Source organism: Empidonax traillii, unplaced genomic scaffold (assembly GCF_003031625.1).
Source record: "Empidonax traillii isolate 1590-97213 ecotype Southwest subspecies unplaced genomic scaffold, ASM303162v1 scaffold65:size4453928, whole genome shotgun sequence".
NCBI classification, from domain to species: domain Eukaryota; kingdom Metazoa; phylum Chordata; class Aves; order Passeriformes; family Tyrannidae; genus Empidonax; species Empidonax traillii.
Window position 1 is genome coordinate 1,991,760 of NW_020955258.1, and position 15,937 is coordinate 2,007,696.

A 15,937-nucleotide genomic window follows, 5' to 3' on the forward strand; every position below is an offset into this window, starting at 1 on the left:
CTGACTAATAATTTGAGCATCATCCTGTATACATCTTAATATTTAACTATTTTCTCCATACTTTTAGGGATGTTAGAACTCTCAACGAAAACTCCCCAAGGTTGTAGCAAGGGAGCCATCATGATGGTCTAAGGAAAATACAACACAAATTTCTCTTGCCAGGTCTCTATTTGACAGGTAAGCCCTAGACTAGAGATACTCACAAATGTCTCTGTTGGCAGGCTTTAAACCCAAATCTAAGAAAGAAATTGTCAGAGAAAAAAACAGGCCATCAGTCTTGAGGATGTTTCTAAGGGACGATAAGAACATCTCAACCTACACAGCACTAAACAAGTGAGTAAGGGTTAAAATGTTGCCTGAATCTCTTCAAGGAATTGAGTTGCCTGCATCCAAGAGGGAGAAAACACACTGCCCTACATAAAGCCCTTGATCTTGATCACAATTCTCAATGGAAATTAAGGCAACTGTGTAGCATTTTAATTCTGTTGAACTGTATACAAAAACTTGTTTTAGGATCTGAAAGTACAGGCACAGTGTTACCCTGAATTTATGAGTGGATATTATTAATAAACCTGAGTTGGCTCCTGTGAGCCAAGACATTACTATCACTGGCTTATCTTAAACCTAGCAGGCAATTGAAACCAGAGGCAGATCACCTGAGAGTATATTGTTATTTCCAATAAATCCTTATGAAGCATAATGGTATTTTCAACCTCTCCTAGGGTTTTTAAAAGTCATCAGAAAATAACCTTTCATGAAATGATCTGGTTATATGCTAATTATTATCTACATCTTGAAATAACAGCACTGGTTAATGACTAGCTTGACAGCATTAAAAATTGCAGTGGAAGAAAACTGGATTTATCACACGGTTGAAAGGAAGCTGGATGAACAAAATAACTTAAGCAAAGATATATCAGCATATTTTCTGGGAATAAAATAGAACAGCAATAATAAAACCTTAGAGATGTTAAATTAAGCTCAAGCCATTTTAAAGAGCACAGTTTTACCTACTAATCAGATTATGAGGGGCCTCCCAGAACCATATTTTTTTTAATCATTTGAAGAAAATAAGCAAAAAAAAATCACGTGGGTAACTTCATTTTAACATTATAAAGATATATTTATCAACAGAAACAGCTTTTTTAAGGTTACAGGTGGATCTGGTGGCACTACAGTAGTTGATTAATAGCAGCATTTCTAATTGCAAGAACAAAGGTCAGACAACACGTTGCTGTTGCTTAGGTGAGCACGGCAGGTGACGAGGAGAAATGAGTCTTCTCTTCAGAGGGCAGAAAACAGCATGAGTTATCAACTGTCCTATTTCTTGCACGTGCTCCTGGACAAACATGCCTGTTTTCATTCCATGCCTGTTTCTTTGCTTTTGAGAAAAATGCAGGGAAAGTGTATCACCAGAAATGCTGGTAATAAAAAGGTCTGCCAGTAGAAATTCCTAATTTTTGTTTATTCCTGTTTTAAAATAAATATCATCAGTTATATCAATGATTTCCTAGAAACAAAGTATCACACAGACATATTTACTATATCAGTGTTTGCTGCAAAGTGGAAGGAAATAGATAACCTGTCTCCTTGTATGCTTTTACAGAGATTTATTGTTTCCTAACCTCTCCACACAAGGTGCTCAGGTTGGTTTCAGACACACAGAGAAACTAGGCTCTGAGATGAAATCGTTCCCTTGTCTCCAGGTCCTCAGAACTTAGAAACCAAAAGTAGGCCCCAAATAGCAGAATGAATCAAGTATGGCTATCTAGGGCCAAGGTCAGTTATGACAAAGCCAGGAACATGATAGGAGCAGGAACGATGAAAAGGGTCAGCACAGCTGAGTTCTTTATGATGCTTCTCAGCTAAGACATGGGAACCTCGACTGATGTGAACACAGACAATTTGAGCAGCCTGAAAAGTTAATGAAGTTTAATGTATGTGAATTATTTAAGCTTTAAAATTTCAGTACAATATCCTTAGATACAAAGCACAATGCAGTTTTATCTACCAGTTAAATAGTTCGAATGCTACTACTTATGAAGAAATCCAGTGTTAATTATCCAGGTCAGATTATACTTACTCCACAACCAGAAATGCTGGGAGACTGGCAGCATGTTGGGGTGATGGGCTGGGGTGTGTTTTGTAGATTTCTTTTTGTTGTGGTCGTTTGCTTCACTCCTTAAGAAAACAAGATTACCTATGCCAAGTTCATTGAAATCTACCATTTAGAAAATCAAATTTGTAAGTATTTTGTACGGGGAAGTTCCTTCCACTATCACAGAAAAGTAAAGCTTTTTTCTGAAGCTTTTATAATTGTATTATAATAATCCTAAGCGCTGCAAGATTTTGCCTGCATCTTTCATACACTGACACTACTAATTGCACATCACTGTAATGTGTTCTAGGTACTCACAAGTAAAGACTATCTTTTCTTCTAGAACGAAAAGGTGACAAGAAACAGCTTCAATGAGTTACTCTGTGATGGAAAGAATTGGGTAGGCTTTCTAAAGAAAAGCCTCTCATTCAGAGAATACCAAATTCAAAAGAAACTGAACGAAGCATTCACTGCTTTCTGCTGAAAATAAGCTTAATAGTCCAGGACCTGATGCATCCTGCAGGCAAGAGCAATACATCTTAGACAAAAGTTGCTCCCAGAAGAAAAGAAGATCACAGAGGGAATAGCATTTTTTCAAGTATCTGTGCGTAATCTCATGCAGGGCTTTAAATTTCAACAACAAAAAAAGCATAGTGATTTAGGCTTAATATTTTAATAGGAACTACTGGATACGTGAAACAAAACAGAGAAATAATGGGATAATACTGATCTGTGTTTCTAAACAGATGCACTGCTGCATTTTAAGCTACTCAGATCTTCTGCAATACACATTCACTCCTGTGCAATGGTAATGGAGCGACCAAGCCTGGAGATCACAAATACAGGGGCCTGGGGAGCTGAATTGCAGCTCAAAAACTAGTCTGAACAGTTTCCTCAAGCATGAACTGCCTACAGCACAGTGTCATGCACCCAGAAGTAGTACAGGTTCTAAGAGGACAGAGATGAGGCTTTCTATTTGCTATATCCTCTCCCAGCAAATCAGCCTTTCCTGTTTAAATAGTCATAAATTTCATTAAAGACAAGTGTAGTTAGCAAACTTTCACTGGAACTTAAAATGGGAACCCAACCAGAACAATTTCAGGGATAACTACACTTGATCTGGACTGAAAATTTGTTTGTGTCCTTCATGCAAAGTATCCCCATGGCCGTATCCAATTCCAACACTTACAAGCACCCTTAAGTCTGGAAAACACAAATGGAAAGAGAGAGGGAGCTGAATGCAAACTGAAATAAAGTTTGAATAGTTTGGGTTTGTTTGTTTCGGGGTTTTTTTTTTCCTCCTCAAGCCTGAACTGCCTTACATACTTGTAACAATTAAAAAGGAACTGTTTACCATACAAAAGCAAATATTGTTTCTGTTGTTATGGCTATCTGGATATCTGATAGCCTCAGGCAACCCAAAGGGGCCCCAACAGCAACAGCTCAACTTAAAAGTCAAAGGGCAGACACCTTTGAAGTGAGAGATGACACAGAAACAGCAGCAGACCTTGAAGTTTGGTCTGATGAACACTTCAGAGTAAATCTCATTCATCCTCACAGTCCTCTTGAAGGCAAAACAGGCAAATTTGATCACCAATGGTGCTAAATGCCAGAAAACCTAACAGCAAAACACTCTTCCCACAAACTCCTCATCTAGGGAAACAGCAAAGGCTAGCAACAGTTTGGTTCAGAGAGGTTCACAGTTCTGGCAAATGGCACTGGGGAATTATTATTCAAGTTGTTATTACCTGTGACCTAATTACCTTTTATTTTATTCTCTGCCAAACATGAGTGACAGAGAACCTCTCAAGGAAAATATTACCTGTGTCTAGTTAAGAAGATCCTTTGACTCTTTAGCATCCAGGCTGAACAGGTGTAGAAGTTTTTTAGATGTAAGTACGTGAAGACTACTGCTCATGAGCCTGTTCCAACCAGTGGTAAGGACAAAACTGGATTACCTGTTCTGCATTTGGCTTCATTTTTAGAGCCCTACAACACAACGGAGGACACAGGTGAAGTACTGGATTGAAAACAACTGCTGGGTTCTAGGGGCAAGTAGCTGGAAGCCCACAGCCGTGTCTCCCAGGTCTTTACTTGTATTCTGCATCGGTGATGATACTGCTCGGCACAAGAAAAAGAAAATGGCAACTACCTTCTTTCTGGGAAAGGGGAATACAAACCACCACTCCATGGCTAAGACTGTGGTCTCAGGAAGGGACCTCACCCTCCCACTTGAGAGAAATCATGCTTTTTTGTGCAATTGCTGCATCTCAACAGTAAGGAGGTGCATTAATGTGGATAAAAGGCGTCCAAAGGGGTGTAAAAGCTGTTACACATTACACGCTTTCAAAGCTGCACGAGGGACAAAGACTTGTCACTCCCCTTTAAATCAGAGGTTAACAGTGATTGTGCACCCAAGAATTTTAACAGTGAGAGCATATTTGCCACTGGCATTTTTTATTTTATTGATGTAGACAATGACTTCAATTTGTGGTCAACAGACCTCTAAATTCCTTGACTGCTTTTAGAACATCATAAAAAGAAACGTGAAAATCTAGCACAAGCTATGTTTTCATTGGAAAATTTCTAGGAGCCTACAAACCAAAACCAGTGAAGTTATAAGCCATACTTCAGATTATAAATTGGTTGGCATTTCTGACACTGGCAAAGACAATTACTTTTTGGGTGTTGTTTTTTAGTGAAAGAACAGACAATTCTTGGTTTTTTGTTTTTCAGAGATAAAAATGAAATATACTGAGAACTGCTGCTGTTTTTCCTCCTGGATTCACTTCAGATTTATTTATAACAAGGCTTTCTACCTCTACCTGCAAATGTCACAATTGAGCTAGTGACTTTTATACAGTTTCTTGGTTTAATAACTATGGTAGATATAGCACATGTTCTGCGCCTGCCCCTCTCTGAAAATAAACAAAACCTAATCAGGTCTAAAAACTAGTTTATATCTCACTGTTCAAAGCAAATAGAAAGAGTTGGGCACAGATAACCTAATATTCACCTGTTTCTGCTTACTGCATATACACTAACTCAATTTAGATTGATCTGCTAATGTTTGCAGACTTTCTACAGTGGCACAAGGGTACTACATTCATTCAGCTTATTTTTAAAAAAGACAAACCAAGATGAAATGATGTTCATACTCCTTTTTAATTTTATCTTAGCTCTTTGTTTATCTCTTCACTTCAAAGCACTTCCAATATGAGGCACAGTTTCAGTGTGACAACTTTGTAAAATTAAAATAGAAAAAATGTGCCAGCATCAATCTGCTTTACATTGGAAAGCACAACAGCCTTGAGACAGAAATGACGACTTATGAGAACAAGCTATAATGAACCCAGAAGTGCTATCTGCAGTAGGAAAAATATGTTAGACTGAAGGTTGAACACTCTTGAAACAATTTGTCGTCTTCTACAGGAGCCTCCCGATCCCCAGTTGCAGCATATGCAGCACACAGTCATCTCTGACTGCGAAAGCAAGGGACATGAGGCTCTCAGAAGGGCCCCCGGGGCAGGGCCAGCCCGTCTGTGGTGACCCCCGGGAACAGGGCAGGGGAAACTGCCTGGTGCCCAGCACAACACCAAACCTGCCGGCTGGATCCACAATTCCCCAGTTCAAAAAGCCCAAACCTCAGGGCAGGATGAGCACCTTAGTCAATGTGGTCCTGGTTAAGAGGGAGGTTAGAGAGGGTTAAGGTTCTGATTCCAACAGTACAGTCAAGATCCATGGCAGATGCCCAGGCAGACAGACACTTCTCAAATTTCAGTATTGCTGGAAAATAAGTTTAACTCTCTAGTGAGCTGTATTCTCAAACTCCTTTGCACAGACATCCTTCCATTACCTGTGAACTGCAACATACTCATCTCATTCCTGTTCTTTTCACAACAATGTACCCAAGGAACAAACAATTCTCTTCAAAAACGTTAACAAAGGGCACCACATGAATATATATGCTACATATGCACAGATAGCATTAGTGGGTAGCATTACCTTATATGGTTTTCCAAAGACATGCTTTCCCACTAAAGAGAGCTTCTAGTAGGCTCTCCTAGAAGGCTGAGAAATTCTCCTTGAATTTTTTTTTTCCTTCAAGAGCTGGTGAAAGACATGAACTTCCTTTCTAACTTGATTGTGTGCCATTTCAACTTGACAAACATTCATAAAAAGCCTAGAATATTTTAATTAATTAAAAAGCAAAATAAACCTATTATAAATTGCATATATCAAACCAAAAAGTATTTTCTCATTTGATTTTTGCAGACCAAACTAAACAGAGTTGACAACCAGCACATTTAGTTGTTATAGGATAAATACTAGCACCAGTGGAACAGAAAGCTAGACCTGAAGTAGTCTTACTTGCTAAATAAATAATAAAGAAGTATTTTTGTGATAGTCAACATCATAATCATATGAATATGTAATAGTATGTAACAAATTCTAAATATTGAATAATTTTCACAAAAAGTAAATCAACATAAACCTAGAATATGCATGTTAGACTGAACCTTAACAGGTAACCAACATAAGACACTAGAAGTGTCTGATTAGTATTAAAGTAATTTTAACAGAATTAACATCAATAGTTTGATGTTTTAGACACTTGTATGGTATTATAAATACATATAATTGGCAGCAGATTAATTTCCCAAAAGTGTTATAATCTTTTGGCATACTGCCAACATGATTTTTAAAAAATAATTTTATTTATGAATGCATGCATCTGGTTCAAATGAACTAACTTTACCTGGTAATATCAGTATTTGTATGACTGGTGACATTAACACAATAGTATCATCAACATGCCTCTCAAAACAGCCTTTTGAAAGTGACAACTACACACAAACTAGACATTGAAAGGTAAAGAGGCAGAAAATCACAGCCGGGCATTAAGCAATCATCTGGTTCAGTGTTTTGTAAACTCAAGGAGTGCTTTGTTATTATTAACATGGTAATCCTAATCTAATAGTATTTCTTCTGTTGACAACTCCTTACTATGTTCTGAGATGCTTCAAAGAGAAAAAACATATACCAGAGATTCTCTTTTGTGCATTAACTAGACTATCAATTTGACCATTGCATCCTGCTTATCAATTTGTGGATTTGTGTCTATGAACAGCAATCCAAATTTCCTTCTCTTCTGCATGATGGGATGGAGCATTTTCTCATGCTTAACCACAGGGAATCAAAGATAGACAGAATGACCTGAAGACTGAAGTGGAATTGACTTCTTTTACCCCAAGTTAATCAGGCTATTTAGAAGTTTAGAGGGCAATTATCAAATAATAAAGACATTGTGTAAAAACTTCTCTAGCCCGTTCTGATTCTCTATACTCTCCTGAACCTCCTTGGCAGGGACTTGACAAGGACTTACAGCGGTTTGCATTTTTTCCACAGGAAGCAAAACGTTCTCATTTTAGGTGTTCTTACCACCATACAGCAGATCACTTCAGTCATCAACGTTTTCAGGATACCTTTTGTAGAATATTTTTCCCTCAGATGCACAACATTACTGAATTCACTTTCTCCGACAGAACTCCGAGAAGGTCCAAGGCGGCACAGACTCTGCATACAGGAAATGCTGGTCTTTGTGCCACAGAATTGTCACCAATATTGTTACTTTAAAAACCCCCACATCTCTGCAGAAGCACACAGCAACATCTGATACCTAGGTAGCTACGGCAGATGTTTCACAGATCTGAGGAAAATATTCACATTCTTTTAAGCCAAATAAACAGCTATGACTGTACTCGTTGGCTGAAAAGAAAACCACTACGGGAACTTCTGAGCAACAAACACATTTGTCAGTAAGAAGTGCAGTATTTCACAGCCTTAATTTATTTTGAAGACGAAACATTCATATTTTGGCTATGCCTTTTAAAACTAAAATGAAGGGGATATATTTCTTCCTCCTGATAAAGAGATTTTTTCCTTCTTTGTGGCCTAAAATCCATTTAATCTGTGCTTTTTTGTTGCCTGGCATCTCCTCCTTTTATCATGCTCGCAATTTCTCATGGAAGTGTTTCATAAAATTCTCCTTGGAATACGTCTCTTCTGCATCAGAAACAAAATGCATTTGGGCTTTTAAGGAAAGTGTCAAAAGATGAGGCAGCGAAGACTAACTGACCCGCGCTCAGTAGTGCCGCTTGCAGAACTCACTTTACCCCAAAACAATGTATTTCTGTTTGATTCTCATTCTGTTGCTTGAAGGACAGAAAAATTTATGCAGACCATAAAAGAAAGGGAGTTGGGGGGGTGGAAGCGAACACCACATCTGAGGAACCTTCACCACATTCCTCAGACTGACATGAGGCCAACTGAAAAGAGGGGTTTCCTTTTGTTTCTCTGAAGCTGACATGTACTATGAAATTGATTGTACTTGGTAATTCCAAAAAGCAGAAAGGAAAAGGAGGAGGCCAATTTATCTCCACAGGTGTTAAACATATAATCATCTCTGATGCACCGCTATTAGGTCAATTGAGCAAGCACGCTACAAGAAACAGCAGCTCTTTTATTTAAGGTCCAAGTTCATGTCGCTCTAAGACAGCTGCTAAATAGGCAACAGCATGAATGCAACACGGAGAGCAATCCTGCTAACTCCATGATACCGTGATGTGCTCTCAAAGGCACCACGAGGTGCTTCAGTGCAGCCACGGTACAGTTCAAATACAGCAACTACAGTACTTCAGCATCCCTTGGGACTGACACGAAGAAGGAAGCTTTTTACTTCAGTTTTAGAGAGGAGCTTGAGAATCCACACTGAAACCTATACTAAACCAGGGTTTAAAATGAATCAAAGATAAAACTTATTGTTACTAGTACTTTAATGCAGACAACTAATTTTAAAAAAAGCACAGGCCACTACTCAACTTGATTGTCAAGGGGAAAAATACCAAAAAATCTTACAGGAGCAGTTGTTCCTATAAGGTCTCTCTTGGGGGATAATTGGTTTTCTTTCCCCCCCCCTTATGATACTGCTTGGAATTTGTAATACTTTGAACCAGCAAATATGGTTTTTTAGGATCTGAAATACATAATAAGAACAACTGTGCCACATCAAATCACAGGTCCATCTCTGAATGCCAGTGTGCCTCACAAACTGCTAATTATTGTCCCTTATAGTACAGAGAAACAGTGACAACAATTTGCTCTTGCATCAAGACAGTTGTTCTAAAGTCTAGTCACTTCCTGTTAACTGAAGATTTGCATATTTCCTAAGTTGTTTATTTCTTAGGTTTTATTTTCTTAAAGTTACTTCAGAGAAGTTGTACTATCTATATTTACAGTGGTCTTATTTTATTAGTCCCAACTCCAACACATCAAGCACTTGCAACACCAAAAGCATGCGGTATACAGAAGCACTAAAATATTCCCCCCCTCATTCCAGGTGTCAGTGTCAGAAATTGTTTCACGGGGATGGAGTAAATCAGGAGCTGCTGCCATAAAAAAACCACCAACTGAACGTGCAAGTTTCAAAGAGCACTATGCTATTATTGCAACTCAAAAACCTGTAAATCCAGATTAGCTGAGACACCAACTACACAGGATAAGAACAAATCTCCAGTTTCCAACAGGTTGGGTAATTTAATGTTGAATGGGCCTTGCCTAACAAAATAAACCAAAAAAAATGGCACCTCCTTAGAATATGAATAACTGTCGATCCTGTGAGAGAAGCAAAGCCATAGATCACACGTTTGGAGAGAGACAAATATTAACCAGAATAAGAGCAGAGCCTCATATGTCAGTGCACTGCAAGATGACATTAAAAAATCCAAAAAGAGGGTTTTTCCAAATCTCACAGTAGCATTTTGGTCTAAGTTAGTATCAAAGATCTCTGCCATTATTCCTAGCTGTCTACTAAATTTCTACATGTAAGAAACATGTTACTTAGTAGTAAGCATTTCAGTAGGACACTGACTGAGAACCTGTTTTCTTTTATCTAAATATTTCTAGAGTTTGACAGTAAATGAAATGCATGAGCCATGTTGACTGTCATCTTCCACTTTTAATTTGACTGTCAGACATAGAAGTAACTTGCTAATGTTTCATTCCAATTTCAGCACCATGAGCCTGTTGCATAAGCTGCCTGCTAAAAGCAGTTCCAGATGGAATGACAGTATTATGTAGGACCCCAAAGATGTAGCTATAGAGATGAGTATGTGTCAACAGCATTGACAGCATGACCTTTTTCTTTTTTTTTTTGTCAACGGTTCTTATTGCCACCCTATAGCTTTTCCCCATTCCTTATAAGTTAGGCCATGTAGGAAAAAGGAAGAGTTTCAAGTCCTTCAGCCATCTTCCTGCAACCACATATACCTGAGGGCAGAAGGCAGAGGACAAATGAGGAAGGTTTATAAACAGTAAGGTATGTTCAAAGTTACAGCCAAGGTCCAAAATTTATTTTAAAGAGGAAACAAAACCCAGTCTCCTACTAACAAGCTTCAGAATGATGCAGAGCTTTGATGATTTTCATTAGAGATATTTTCTCTCATGAATAGTCAGTAAAATGCCGGTACTCCTCTCATTAGAATCAGGCTTTGGAAAACAACTTGTTAACAATGAATAACAACTTCTACTGATTGTACCATTTTCACTGATAATTTATATACTATATTAACATCAAAGAGCATTCATTATTAGCTCTTATTAAAATAAATCACAAAAAGTCTACTTATCTTTCTCAAATAAAAATATGTAAATTACACCCACCGCTCATCTTAAACAATACAGGTAAAACAAAACACTTTTCCTGACATGTAGGCTGTTCAAGGAACACAAAGAGGACTTTTCCACACATATACACACACACATACTTCTTTGCACCCTCAAAAGAGCAAATTACCACAGGGCACTTCTGTCCTCCTTCAGATGAACAATTCAGTATTCTGAAGTATTACAAACATTTAATTTACATTTCTTAGTTTTTCCTCTACAATATAATTTCTTTTTGACACAGAGTGCCACAGTACACAGTACAAGGAAGAGAAAAAAAAAAAGCCATGCAGGGTTGAAAGGCAACAGAAAGAATGGAGAAGGAATGGCTTTTGTTATTTCGACAGCCCTCAGCTCGCTGCAGAGTTGGATTTATAATAGGTTCTTTAAGAGCAGCAGTTTTCCACGGTGTAAGAGTGCCACACAGCTCTGGTTCCTGCAGTGCCTCACACCAACAACTTCAAAACTAACTCACTGCAGATGTCCCTATGATCATCTAATCAGACATCAAAAGCAATACACTGACAAGCTGCTGCGCTGATTAGGAGTGTTCTATATATGCTGCACGGTGCAAACAGACACATAGTAGTTGCTTTAAAAATGGATTCACCCACATCAGAATTCCCTTTTAAAAAACTCAAACTGTTTGGAACTCCCCAGCTGAATGACAGAAAATCCTTTTAAAGCTCCCCAGATCTTCTGTTCAGTTCCACACTGCGGTATTTCAAGAGCAAGAGTTAAATTATTAATAGGGAAATCTTTATCAGGAAAAAAAAAAAAAATGTCTTCCAGAATTTAAAAACGTTGCTATTCTGAATGACAGCCTGAGACCACACCACATCAGGGAAGCAGTCTTGCCTTTACCCTACAACACACATGGTAATATCTAAGATGTATTTCCATATCTATTTTGATGTCTAATTATTTTATGTCAACAAGCACGGATTTAAAGCATTACAAGTGCACCATCCTTCCAGCACTGCTAGTTCTGAAAAATTACAGTGTCTCTCCCAATATCTCATTTCCTTCTCAGAGCCCACCTTCTGCAATATTTAAAGAGGGCTTTTAAGAAAGATGGGGACAGACTTTTCAGTGGGGCCTGTTGTGATAGGGCAGTGGGTAATGGTTTCAAAATAAAAGAGGGTAGATTTAGACAAGATACAAGGAAGAAGTTTTTTACAGTGTAGGTGGTGAAGCACTGGCTGCCCAGAGAGGTGGGAGATACTCCATCCCAGGAAACATTCAAGGTCAGGCTAGATGGGTTTAAACTGCAAGAGGAAAAATTTAGGTTAGATAGGAAGAAGAAATTCTTTACTGTGCGGGTGGTGAGACACTGGAACAGGTTGGCCAGAGAAGTTGTGGATGCCCCATCCCTGGAGATGTTCAAGGTTGAATGAGGCTCTGAGCAACCTAATCTAATGGAAAATGTCCCTGCTTACTGCAGAAGGGCTGAAAATAGATAACCCTCGAAGGCCCCTTCTAACCAAACTGCTCTATGATTCTATCTCATATCTATGGGAGAATTTCAAATTGAAATTCTACCACATGCAGAAAGTAAAATACCTGACCTAGTCCAGTGAACATACTGGACAAAAGTTCTACCTTCTAGAATGAAGGCAATACAATCCTTATGGTAGTGCAGCCTTTTAACTCAAGTCTTAGCAGAAGCCTGCCCAATCAACCCAAGCTATAAACTCTATAGAACTATTCCACCATTGTGCCAAAACATGCTCTACTTTTGAATAGCGTGATTAGATTAACTAATATTTCTGGTTTTTTCTTAAAATACCCAAACACTTTGAAAGTACTACTCATAATCTTTATCTCATAGCCAAACTCTGCAGCATACCTTTATGTTTACATATGTATATAATACCATACAGAAAAGGAACAAATCATGGAGCTGCATCCTTACCCATGTGGACATTATGCTAATTCACAGACTCTTAATCAGGAAGGCTAATACACCACAAGCACAATTAACAGCCAGAAGAACTAAGAGGAGGTTTTGACCCTTTTTAACAAGGGCTTGAGACATAAAAATGTTCTGATTATATATGAACCTTATTCAAAATTGCAAATTACATGTCCACAATGCATAAAATACAGTCAATTTCAAGTCACGTCTAGGCAAAAATTGAAATTGTATTGAGCCACTGGAGTAGCTCTTCAATTGATCCAGCATCTCATTGTATCTTTAAATATGGATAAATACAATTTAATCAGCCAGTCTCATTGATTAACTCCAAGATAACCTAAGTATTTATTCAGAAAACAGGCAGGTATAAAAGAAAGTCATGCGGAACACAGCATACCCATAATAATCAGCAAGTTAACAAGAGGGGGAGAAACTTTAGTCCCACCATAATTAATGCAAAATTCCCATCATCTCAAATAGGATCACAATCCTCCATCTCAAACTCACGATCAAGTCTTACAATAGTAGGTATGTCTGTCCCTGGGCAAAAAGAAAGACAAGTAGAAGTCACAGCTCCAGAAAAAAAAGTTCAGATGTTTTAATTATACATTAGCAATTACTACCTGGATAAACTGGACTGAGCAGAAGCAGCAAAATGTATTCTATTCCCTAAAAACTTCAAAAAACAGGGTTCTGTGATTCTAACTAGGCAGCTAAACAGCTGCCTTCATAAAATAAAAAATTCACTAACAAATACTTTTTCTTCAATAACAAATTCAGATGTTTGTTATCCCTATTTCCCCTGATTACAGTCTCTAAATTTTTCAGTGGCAGCTATCACAATAAGGAAAGAGAGGTTTGGATGAAAAAAGAAACTCAAATTTTGTACCATCTGTTAAATGACTTCCAGTCTGATAGAACAGATGCTGGACTTCACTATCAGTTTTTGATTGATCTGGAAGTATTTTGTTAATTGGGGCTAAAACTACAGCTAAGACAGAATAGGTGTCAGGGAAAATATGAAAGAATAGACCAAATTCTTCTCAAATTACCTGGTCACTCAGAAAAGGTTTTGTTATTTCAGCAATCATTATATGGCATTAAAAAAAAACCACCTTTCTTTGAATAAACAGGACAGCATCTGAAAAACAGAATGCATGCTCTGCTTAATGCCATAAATACTGTGAACAACACAAATGGTTCACCAGGTTCAACCAGTTCGCCTGAATGGGATAGCAATGTTCTTCTCTTGTATTACTGCATGTTTGCTGTTTTATTTCATGCATTAGTTATCTCACGCCTGAACTGCACTTTCCTAGAGGCAAATCAGTGCTGTCTTCAGAAAACCACATGGCAGTCACCTCTCAAAAATCTGATCAGCTACTGGTGTATCAGTACACACTGTATGACAGCACATCATCCAACTACAGGTGTTTCTACATAGACCTGAACTGCCGGTTCCACGTGTGCCAAACACCAAAGAACCACAAGTGCCAGAACAGTTAAGCTAATTATGAAAGTCAGTTTCAATTACAAAATAATTGCTAAGATAATTGTGGCACAAATACAGAGACTTAATTTTCACTACATGCACTGAAAAATGTTTCATCTACCAACAGCTCTGGGTTTTCTATCTTGAATGTGACCGCAAGGAAGTGGTTTAATGTGAAAAAACCACTGTTCTGTGACAAAGGAAATGCAGTAGTAATTTTAAATTTCCAGCAGCAATGTACAGAACAAATGAATTTTCTCTAAATACTGCTTTAACACTTGCGTGAAAGAGCACAGCTATATTCAAAAAGCAGGGTTCAGTAGTTTGTGCCATGTTTTTTCATTTGTCAGATATTGATTTTTCTGTATGTTTTAAAACAATCTGTAGCTAATATAACCTATGTTATTTAAGCTTTCTGTGATTCCCAGAATATTATGCCAAAGCATATTTCAGTATGATTTACGGTCAGAGTTTTAGAAATGGTACTGTTGCAAAAATAAGAGCTGGTATAATGTATTTTTCTGTAACTGATTTTCACTTAAAAAAAACAAAACCAAAAACAAACAAAACACCAACCCCCCCCCCCAAAAAAAACCTCAAACCCCAAAAAACTTTCAACCTTCTGGGCCTTTCCTCCCAGCCCTTACATGATATGTAAAATGAAAAAAAGTTCATCTCCACCCCTGCTATGTGTCTGGCTTTGACTGTCACCCCTATAGCTGATAGAGGGATGCTCTGTATTTTAGACATAGAGAATTCCTTTAGGCCTAGAGGATTCCTGTGTACTGATGCAAGTCAGTGAAGCATGTGAGGTTTTAACCTCCAAGTATTACTGCAATTTTCATGTAATGGTATAAAATGCACTTGTCACCACTAAAATTATACTAAGAAAACCAACTCAACAAAACGCTATCTTTCTCTCCTCGATGGTCAAATATAAAGCATTCAAAACATGTCCTGGAATGAAACAGATTTCACTTTTTTTTCCACTTTTTTTCCATTTTGATGGTTATAAAATACCACAGCATCCCATACTGAAATACTACATATATTTCTCAACTTTGTAAAGCGTGTACGATCTGCACTGTTAACAAAGTACTCCTTGTACTTTCATTTATCAGACTAAGTCAGTATTTCATTAATATGTAAATGATTGCAGTAAACATCATGAAAAACCTCTCAGCTCAAACAAATCTGACAAATGATGCAGGACTTTGACAAAGTTCAGCCCCCTTTAACATCATAATGTACTGGAGAGTCACTAGGACTATTAAAATTGCACCACTTAGCAAATAACACAAGCCACTGTAAAAGAAAGTGCATGCAAAAAATTTAGGCGCACGTGCATTTGGCCATGCAAAGAGAAACAATGAACAGCCAACTAAAATCCTCTGTTGGCCTTCAGAATCACAATGTTAGACTGAGACCCACATAACAGCATTAATGTGCAAGTCAACTGACTTGGTATTTACTGCCTTTATTCACATGAACTTAACTGGAAATACTGTCTTACATACACCTTCAGCTGAAAGGTTCCCACCTCCAGCATGTATCCCTGAACTCCAGTTCTCTCCTCCTACTCCCTAATGTGCCAACACAGCCATTTGTGGCACCCTGCTATGAACTAGTTGTGATCTGTGCTGAAATATCTCCCTTGCACCAAATGAAGAGACTGGGGGGTTCTGAGTCTTTTTGGTTTTGTTTT

General features: G+C 38.0%; 1 protein-coding gene across 1 annotated transcript in view; it reads right to left on the reverse strand.

Annotated features, from left to right (window-relative positions):
- PARD3B (par-3 family cell polarity regulator beta) overlaps window positions 1-15,937 on the reverse strand; it is a 392,632-nt gene that overhangs the window by 240,905 nt on the left and 135,790 nt on the right. The window lies entirely within an intron of this gene.